Source organism: Arachis hypogaea, chromosome 12, assembly GCF_003086295.3.
Source record: "Arachis hypogaea cultivar Tifrunner chromosome 12, arahy.Tifrunner.gnm2.J5K5, whole genome shotgun sequence".
Lineage (NCBI taxonomy): Eukaryota > Viridiplantae > Streptophyta > Magnoliopsida > Fabales > Fabaceae > Arachis > Arachis hypogaea.
In genome coordinates this window covers 101471568-101480136 of record NC_092047.1, presented here as the reverse complement: position 1 = coordinate 101480136, position 8569 = coordinate 101471568, and the positions used below count along the sequence as shown (strand labels likewise).

The window sequence follows — 8569 nt, the reverse complement described above, 5'->3', positions numbered from 1 at the left end:
TCAAAAAAAAATCAAAAAATATCTTTCCCTTTTTCTCTCATCAAATTCGAAAATTGAGTTGACTTTTTCAAAAAATTTTAAAATCAAGTTATTTCTTATGAGTCAAATCAAATTTTCAAATTTGAAAATCTTATCTTTTTCAAAATCTTTTTCAAAAATCAAATCTTTTTCGAAATTCTTAGTTACTTTCGAAAATTCCAAAAATATTTTTCAAAAAGCTTTTTCTCATTTTAAATCATAATTTTCGAAAATAACTTAAACAATTAATGTTTTGATTCAAAAATTTGAAGTTTGTTACTTGCTTGTTAAGAAAGATTCAAACTTTGAGTTCTGGAATCATATCTTGTGATTTCTTATGAATCAAGTCATTAATTGAGATTTTAAAAATCAAATCTTTTTCAAAACTAATTTCAATCATATCTTTTAAAAAATATCTTCTTATCTTATCTTTTTCAAAAATATCTTTTCAAAATATCTTTTCTAACTTCCTAACTTCTTATCTTTTCAAAATTTGTTTCAACTAACTAACTAACTTTTTGTTTGTTTCTTAACTTTTTCAAAACCACCTAACTAACTCTTTCTCTCTCATTTTTCGAAAATATCTCCCCCCTTTTTCAAAATTTCTTTTTAATTTATTAATTATTTTAATTTTTAAATCTTAATTTTCGAAAATTACTAACTAATTTTCAAAAACCAATTTTCAAAAATCACTAACTCTTTTTCAAAATAATTTTCGAAAATTATTCCTCCCCCATCTCATTCTATTTATTCATTCATATCCTAACATGTCATCTCACATCTCTTCCATTGGTACAATTGTGTTTCTTCCTTTACATCACATCCTTTATCTCCCCCTCTTCTTCTACTTACAAAGGGATCCCTATACTGTGGTATAAAGGATCTCTATTATTATTATCATTTTTCTGGCCATTCTTCCTTGTATATGAGCAGGAGCAAGGATAAGAACATTCTTGTGGAAGCAGATCCAGAACCTGAAAGGACTCTGAAGAGAAAATTAAGAGAAGCTAAAATACAACAATCCAGAGATAACCTTTCAGAAATTTTCGAACAGGCAGAGGAGATGGCAGCCGAAAATAATAATAATGAAAGGAGGATGCTTGGTGACTTTACTGCACCTAATTCCAATTTACATGGAAGAAGCATCTCCATTCCTGCCATTGGAGCAAACAACTTTGAGCTGAAACCTCAATTAGTTTCTCTGATGCAGCAGAACTGCAAGTTTCATGGACTTCCATCTGAAGATCCTTTTCAGTTCTTAACTGAATTCTTGCAGATATGTGATACTGTTAAGACTAATGGAATAGATCCTGAAGTCTACAGGCTCATGCTTTTCCCTTTTGCTGTAAGAGACAGAGCTAGATTATGGTTGGATTCTCAACCCAAAGACAGCCTGAACTCTTGGGATAAGCTGGTCACGGCTTTCTTAGCCAAGTACTTTCCTCCTCAAAAGCTGAGCAAGCTTAGAGCTGATGTTCAAACCTTTAGACAGAAAGAAGGTGAATCCCTCTATGAAGCTTGGGAAAGATACAAACAGTTGACCAAAAAGTGTCCTTCTGACATGCTTTCAGAATGGACCATCCTGGATATATTCTATGATGGTTTATCTGAGCTATCAAAGATGTCACTGGACACTTCTGCAGGTGGATCCATTCACCTAAAGAAAACGCCTGCAGAAGCTCAAGAACTCATTGACATGGTTGCTAATAACCAGTTCATGTACACTTCTGAAAGGAATCCTGTAATCAATGGGACGCCTATGAAGAAGGGAGTTCTTGAAGTTGATACTCTGAATGCCATATTGGCTCAGAATAAAATATTGACTCAGCAAGTCAATATGATCTCTCAGAGTCTGCATGGAATGCAAGCTGCATCCAACAGTACTCAAGAGGCATCTTCTGAAGAAGAAGCCTATGATCCTGAGAACCCTGCAATAGCAGAGGTAAATTACTTAGGTGAACCTTATGGAAACACCTATAACTCAACATGGAGAAATCATCCAAATTTCTCATGGAAGGATCAAAAAAGCCCCAACAAGGCTTTAATAATGGTGGAAGAAACAGGTTTAGCAATAGCAAACCTTTTCCATCATCAACTCAGCAACAGACAGAGAACTCTGAACAAAATGCTTCTAATTTAGCAAATCTAGTCTCTGATCTATCTAAGGCCACTGTAAGTTTCATGAATGAAACAAGGTCTTCCATTAGAAATCTGGAAGCACAAGTGGGCCAGCTGAGTAAAAGGATCACTGAAATCCCTCCTAGTACTCTCCCAAGCAATACAGAAGAGAACCCAAAAGGAGAGTGCAAGGCCATTGACATAAGTGCCCTGGCCGAACCTGTGAGGAGAGGAGAGGACGTGAATCCCAAGGAGGAAGACCTCCTGGGACGTCCAGTGACCAATAAGGAGCTTCCCTCTGGGGAACCAAAGGACTCTGAGGCTCATCTAGAGACCATAGAGATTCCATTGAACCTCCTTATGCCCTTCATGAGCTCTGATGAGTATTCTTCTTCTGAAGAGAATGAGGATGTTACTGAAGAGCAAACTGCCAAGTTTTCTTGGTGCAATCATGAAGCTGAATGCCAAATTGTTTGGCATTGATGCTTGGGAAGTTGAACCTCCCTTGTTCATCAATGAACTAAGTGATTTGGATCAACTGACATTGCCTCAGAAGAGACAGGATCCTGGAAAGTTCATATTACCTTGTACCATAGGCACCATGATCTTTAAAGCTCTGTGTGACCTTGGTTCAGGTATAAACCTCATGCCCCTCTCTGTAATAGAGAAACTGGGAATCTATGGGGTGCAAGCTGCTAAAATCTCACTAGAGATGGCAGACAGCTCAAGAAGACAGGCTTATGGACACGTAGAAGATGTATTGGTAAAAGTTGAGGGCCTTTACATCCCTGCTGATTTCATAGTCCTGGATACTGGAAAGGAAGAGGATGAATCCATCATCCTAGGAAGACCTTTCCTGGCCACAGCAAGAGCTGTGATTGATGTTGACAGAGGTGAAATAGTCCTTCAATGGAATAAGAACTCCCTTGTATTCAAAACTCAAGGATCTCCCTCTGCAACCATGGAGAGGAAGCAGGAAAAGCTTCTCTCCCAGCAGAGTCAACTAGAGCCCCCACAGTCAAACTCTAAGTTTGGTGTTGGGAGGCCACAACCAAACTCTAAGTTTGGTGTTGAACTCCCATATCCAAACTCTAAGTTTGGTGTTGGAGAGTATCAACAAAGCTCTGCACATCTGTGAGGCTCCATGAGAGCCCACTGTCAAGCTATTGACATTAAAGAAGCGCTTGTTGGGAGGCAACCCAATGCTTATCTAATTCTTATTTTTCATGTTTTCTTAGGTTCATGATCATGTGGAGTCACAAAATAAAAATAAAAATTGAAAACGGAATCAAAAACAGCAGAACAAAAATCACACCCTGGAGGAGCATCTGTCTGGCGTTCAAACGCCAGAACAGAGCATAGTTTTGGCGCTGAACACCCAGAATGGGAGCATCCTGGCGCTGAACGCCCAGAACAAGCATGGTTCTGGTGTTCAACGCCAGAAATGGCAGCAAAGGGGCGTTGAACGCCCAAAATGGGCACCAACCTGGCGCTGAACGCCCAGAGTTGTGTGCAAGGGCATTTTGCATGCCTAAATTGGTGCAGGGATGTAAATGCCTTGACACCTCAGGATCTGTGGACACCACAGGATCATCTCAGGATCTGTGGACCCCACAGGATCCCCACCTTACCTCCTCATAATCCTAGTTTTTATTTCCACATCTTCTTCTTCATCTATCCCTTCTTCTTTTGCTCGAGGGCGAGCAACATTCTAAGTTTGGTGTGGTAAAACAATTATGTAAAGGATCTATAGCTCAGTGGTAGAACATTTGACTGCAAATCAAGAGATCCCTGAGATACCTCAGGGGATACATTTTTCTCCACACAATTATTGGAAGCAACTAAGGGTGGAACATCAAGAGCACTCCATCATCCTTCATGAAATCAGAGAAGATCTAAAAGCAATGAAGGAGGAGCAGCAAAGACAAGGAAGAGACATAGAAGAGCTCAAGGACATCACTAAGGTGGACTCATTCCTTGTTCTTACTTTCTCTGTTTTTTTGTTTTATATGTTATGTGCTTATCTGTGTTTGTGTCTTCATTACATGATCATTAGTAGTTAGTAACTTTGTCTTAAAGTTATAAATGTCCTATGAATCCATCACTTCTCTTAAATGAAAAATGTTTTAAATTCAAAAGAACAAGAAGTACATGAGTTTCGAATTTATCCTTGAACTTAGCTTAATTATATTGATGTGGTGACAATGCTTCTTGTTTTCTGAATGAATGCTTGAACAGTGCATATGTCTTTTGAAGTTGTTGTTTAAGAATGTTAAATATGTTGGCTCTTGAAAGAATGATGACTAGGAGACATGTTATTTGATAATCTGAAAAATCATAAAAATGATTCTTGAAGCAAGAAAAAGCAGCAAAGAACAAAGCTTGCAGAAAAAAAAAAAATAGGCGAAAAAAAATAGAAAGAAAAAGAAAAAGCAAGCAGAAAAAGCCAATAACCCTTAAAACCAAAAGGCAAGGGCAACTAAAAAGGATCCCAAGGCTTTGAGCATCAGTGGATAGGAGGGCCTAAAGGAATAAAATCCTGGTCTAAGCGGCTAAACCAAGCTGTCCCTAACCATGTGCTTGTGGCGTGTAGGTGTCAAGTGAAAACTTGAGACTGAGCGGTTAAAGTCAAGGTCCAAAGCAAAAACAAAGAGTGTGCTTAAGAACCCTGGACACCTCTAATTGGGGACTCTAAGCAAAGCTGAGTCACAATCTGAAAAGGTTCACCCAATTATGTGTCTGTGGCATTTATGTATCCGGTGGTAATACTGGAAAACAAAGTGCTTAGGGCCACGGCCAAGACTCATAAAGAAGCTGTGTTCAATAATCATCATACTGAACTAGGAGAGTCAATAACACTATCTGAAATCTGAGTTCCTATAGATGCCAATCATTCTGAACCTCAATGGATAAAGTGAGATGCCAAAACTATTCAAGAGGCAAAAAGCTATAAGTCCCGCTCATATGATTGAAGCTCTGTTTCATTGATAGTTTGGAATTTATAGTATATTCTATTCTTTTTATCCTATTTTGATTTTTAGTTGCTTGAGGACAAGCAACAATTTAAGTTTGGTGTTGTGATGAGCGGATAATTTATACGCTTTTTGACATTGTTTTTAGTATGTTTTTAGTAGGATCTAGTTACTTTTAGGGATGTTTTTAATAGATTTTGTGTTAAATTCACATTTCTGGACTTTACTATGAGTTTGTGTGTTTTTCTGTGATTTCAGGTATTTTCTGGCTGAAATTGAGGGACTTGAGCAGAAATCAGATTCAGAGGTTGAAAAAGGACTGCTGATGCTGTTGGATTCTGACCTCCCTGCACTCAAAGTGGATTTTCTGGAGCTACAGAACTCGAAATGGCGCGCTTCTAATTACGTTGGAAAGTAGACATCCAGGGCTTTCCAGCAATATATAATAGTCCATACTTTGGCCAAGAATTGACGATGTAAACTGGCGTTCAACGCCAGCCTTCTGCCCAAATCTGGCGTCCAGCGCCAGAAAAGGATCCAAAACCAGAGTTGAACGCCCAAACTGGCACAGAAACTGGCGTTCAACTCCACAAATGGCCTCTGCACGTGTAACACTCAAGCCCAAGCCCAAGCACGCACCAAGTGGGCCCCGGAAGTGGATTTGTACATCAATTACTTACTCATGTAAACCCTAGTAGCTAGTTTATTATAAATAGGACCTCTTACTATTGTATTTGACATCTTTGAACGCATTGTTCTTAGACCATGGGGGCTGGCCACACGGCCATGCTCGGACCTTTCACTTGTGTATTTTCAACGGTAGAGTTTCTACACTCCATAGATTAAGGTGTGGAGCTCTGCTGTTCCTCAAAAATTAATGCAAGTACTACTGTTTTCTATTCAATTCTTCTTATTTCGCTTCTAAGATATCCATTCGCACCCAAGAACGTGATGAAGGTGATGATTATGTGTGACGCTCATCATCCTTCCCCCTTATGAATACGTGCCTGACAAACACTTCTGTTCTACATGAATTAAGCTAGAATGAGTATCTCTTAGATCTCCTAACCAGAATCTTCGTGGCGAAAGCTAGAATGATGGCGGCATTCAAGAGAATCCGGAAGGTCTAAACCTTGTCTGTGGTATTCTGAGTAGGATTCAATGATTGAATGACTGTGACGAGCTTCAAACTCGCGAGTGCTGGGCGTTAGTGACAGACGCAAAAGGAGGGTGAATCCTATTCCAGCATGATCGAGAACCGACAGATGAATAACCGTGCCGTGACAGGGTGCGTGAGCATATGATTCACTGAGAGGAGGGGATGTAGCCACTGACAACGGTGATGCCCTTGCATACAGCCAGCCATGGAAAGGAGTAAGACTGATTGGATGAAGATAGCAGGAAAGCAGAGGTTCAGAGGAACGAAAAGCATCTCCATTCGCTTATCTGAAATCCCTGCCAATGAATCTACATAAGTATCTCTATCCCTATTCTTTTATTGTTTATTTTAATCTAATCAAGTATCATGTTTAAATCCGCCTGACTGAGATTTACAAGGTGACCATAGCTTGCTTCATACCAACAATCTCTGTGGATTCGACCCTTACTCACGTAAGGTTTATTACTTGGACGACCCAGTACACTTGCTGGTTAGTTGAACGGAGTTGTGATCACACGTGCCATTACCAGGGATTATTAAGATCCCAATTCATTACACCATGATCTCTTTGGGGTATTTTTGATTTCATACAAATACAAAGAGACTAACTTTGAGGATCACAATTTCGTCCACCAGTAAACAAAGGCAATACTCCAACACTTATGATGAAACGAGAGAAAATAAAATGAAAACTAAACTAAAACTAACTAATCAACTAACTAACTAACTAATTTGTTAACTAAAATAAATGGTTGTCAATGGTGTTTGGAAGTGTTGGATGAGGGGTAGGAGGAGGGAAGAAGAAAGGAAAAAAGGGGAAATGGAAGGAGGAGAAGAAAAGAAATGGATGGAAGAAAGGGCATCCACGCGCACGCACGCATGGCGCGCGCGTGTCGTTGGCTTATTTCGAGAGTGGCGCGTACGCGTCATGTGCGCGTACGCGCGAGTTGGTTTGTGCGAAAGGCACAACGTTGGCGCGGCGCAGGCACAACTCTCTGGAAAATGTATGGAGGTTGGAACTTCTCAATCCATGCGTACGCACGCATGGCGCGCGCGCGTGGATGGTCGGAAATGCTGTAAGTGCGCGTACGCGCCATGTACGCGTACGCGTGGATGGTGCTCTGTTTTTCAAAAAAAATTTTCTATGTTTTTGCACCAATCCAAGCATTCCAAACCTCCAAACAACTACCAAAACACCATAAAACCTTATTTAACATACTTAATACTACCAAACATACTCAACTAACTAAACAAAACATGAAATTAAGCTAATTCTACCAATATATACAAAAGAGAAAATGAAAGGATTTTACCATGGTGGGTTGTCTCCCACCTAGCACTTTTGTTTATTGTCCTTAAGTTGGACTTATGGGGAGCTCCTCATCAAGGTGGCTTGTGCTTGTATTCATCTTGGAACTCCCACCAATGCTTGGTTCTCCATTGTGCCCCAAGATTCTTCATGGATTGAGCCAAGTCTTGATGGAGTTCTTCACAAGCTTGGGGCTCCCAAAGTTGATCCTCTTCTTGTAATCCGGGATCCCACACTTTGTTTTCATACCCGTCTTGAGGTTGATCATCATTATTAGTCCAACCGGGTGGTGAGTAAGGTGAATTCTCTATATAGTGGCCAACAATCCTCCTAGACCCATCTATTTGAGCACTACTCCAACCTTTATATCTCATGTTTGATGCATCAACCATAATGAGCCTTGATTTGCAACGCCAACCACAAAACCTTTTTCGTTTACGCTTCATCCCACAAAGCTCCCTAAGTTGGCCATCCGTTTCAAGCAAACCATATTCAAGTGGGATAATAAAGCTAATAGAAATAAATTTCACCCACTCAAATGAAGGAGTAGATGGCAACCTAGGCAAAGACAACTCCAAGAGTTTTGATAAAGCGTATTCAATTCCCATCCTCCTTTTTCTAAGGATTTCCACCTCTTCACAAGACTTCTCAATTATAATCCTTTGTTCAACAATTTTATATAAACCTTTTCTCCTACTCAAGTCATGAATGGGAGGGTAAGAAAAATTTACCTCCACATTGCTTTCCATCTTGTTGGGAGAAGGTTCTTCATGCTCAAAGGATTCTTCACCACTAAGGTTGGATGCTTGATCTTCATCACCAAGGGAACTCACTTCTTGCTCTATCCCATCCAAATCTTCATATGGAATATGTCTTGGAAGGTGTGCACTTTCCTTCCTAGCATCAATTTCAATCATCTTGGAGGGGTTTTCTTCAATTCTAGATTCCCATGGAGGCTCCGCATCTCCTAAGTCTTCAACCAATTCTTCCCTT

At 39.8% G+C, this 8569-nt stretch overlaps 1 non-coding gene across 1 annotated transcript; it reads right to left on the bottom strand.

The window, feature by feature from the left end:
- Positions 1-1477: 1477 nt before the first annotated feature.
- On the bottom strand, positions 1478-1585 carry LOC112732138 (small nucleolar RNA R71). The gene has a single exon (XR_003167875.1). It is a non-coding gene; the product is annotated as a small nucleolar RNA R71 (small nucleolar RNA).
- Positions 1586-8569: the final 6984 nt, after the last annotated feature.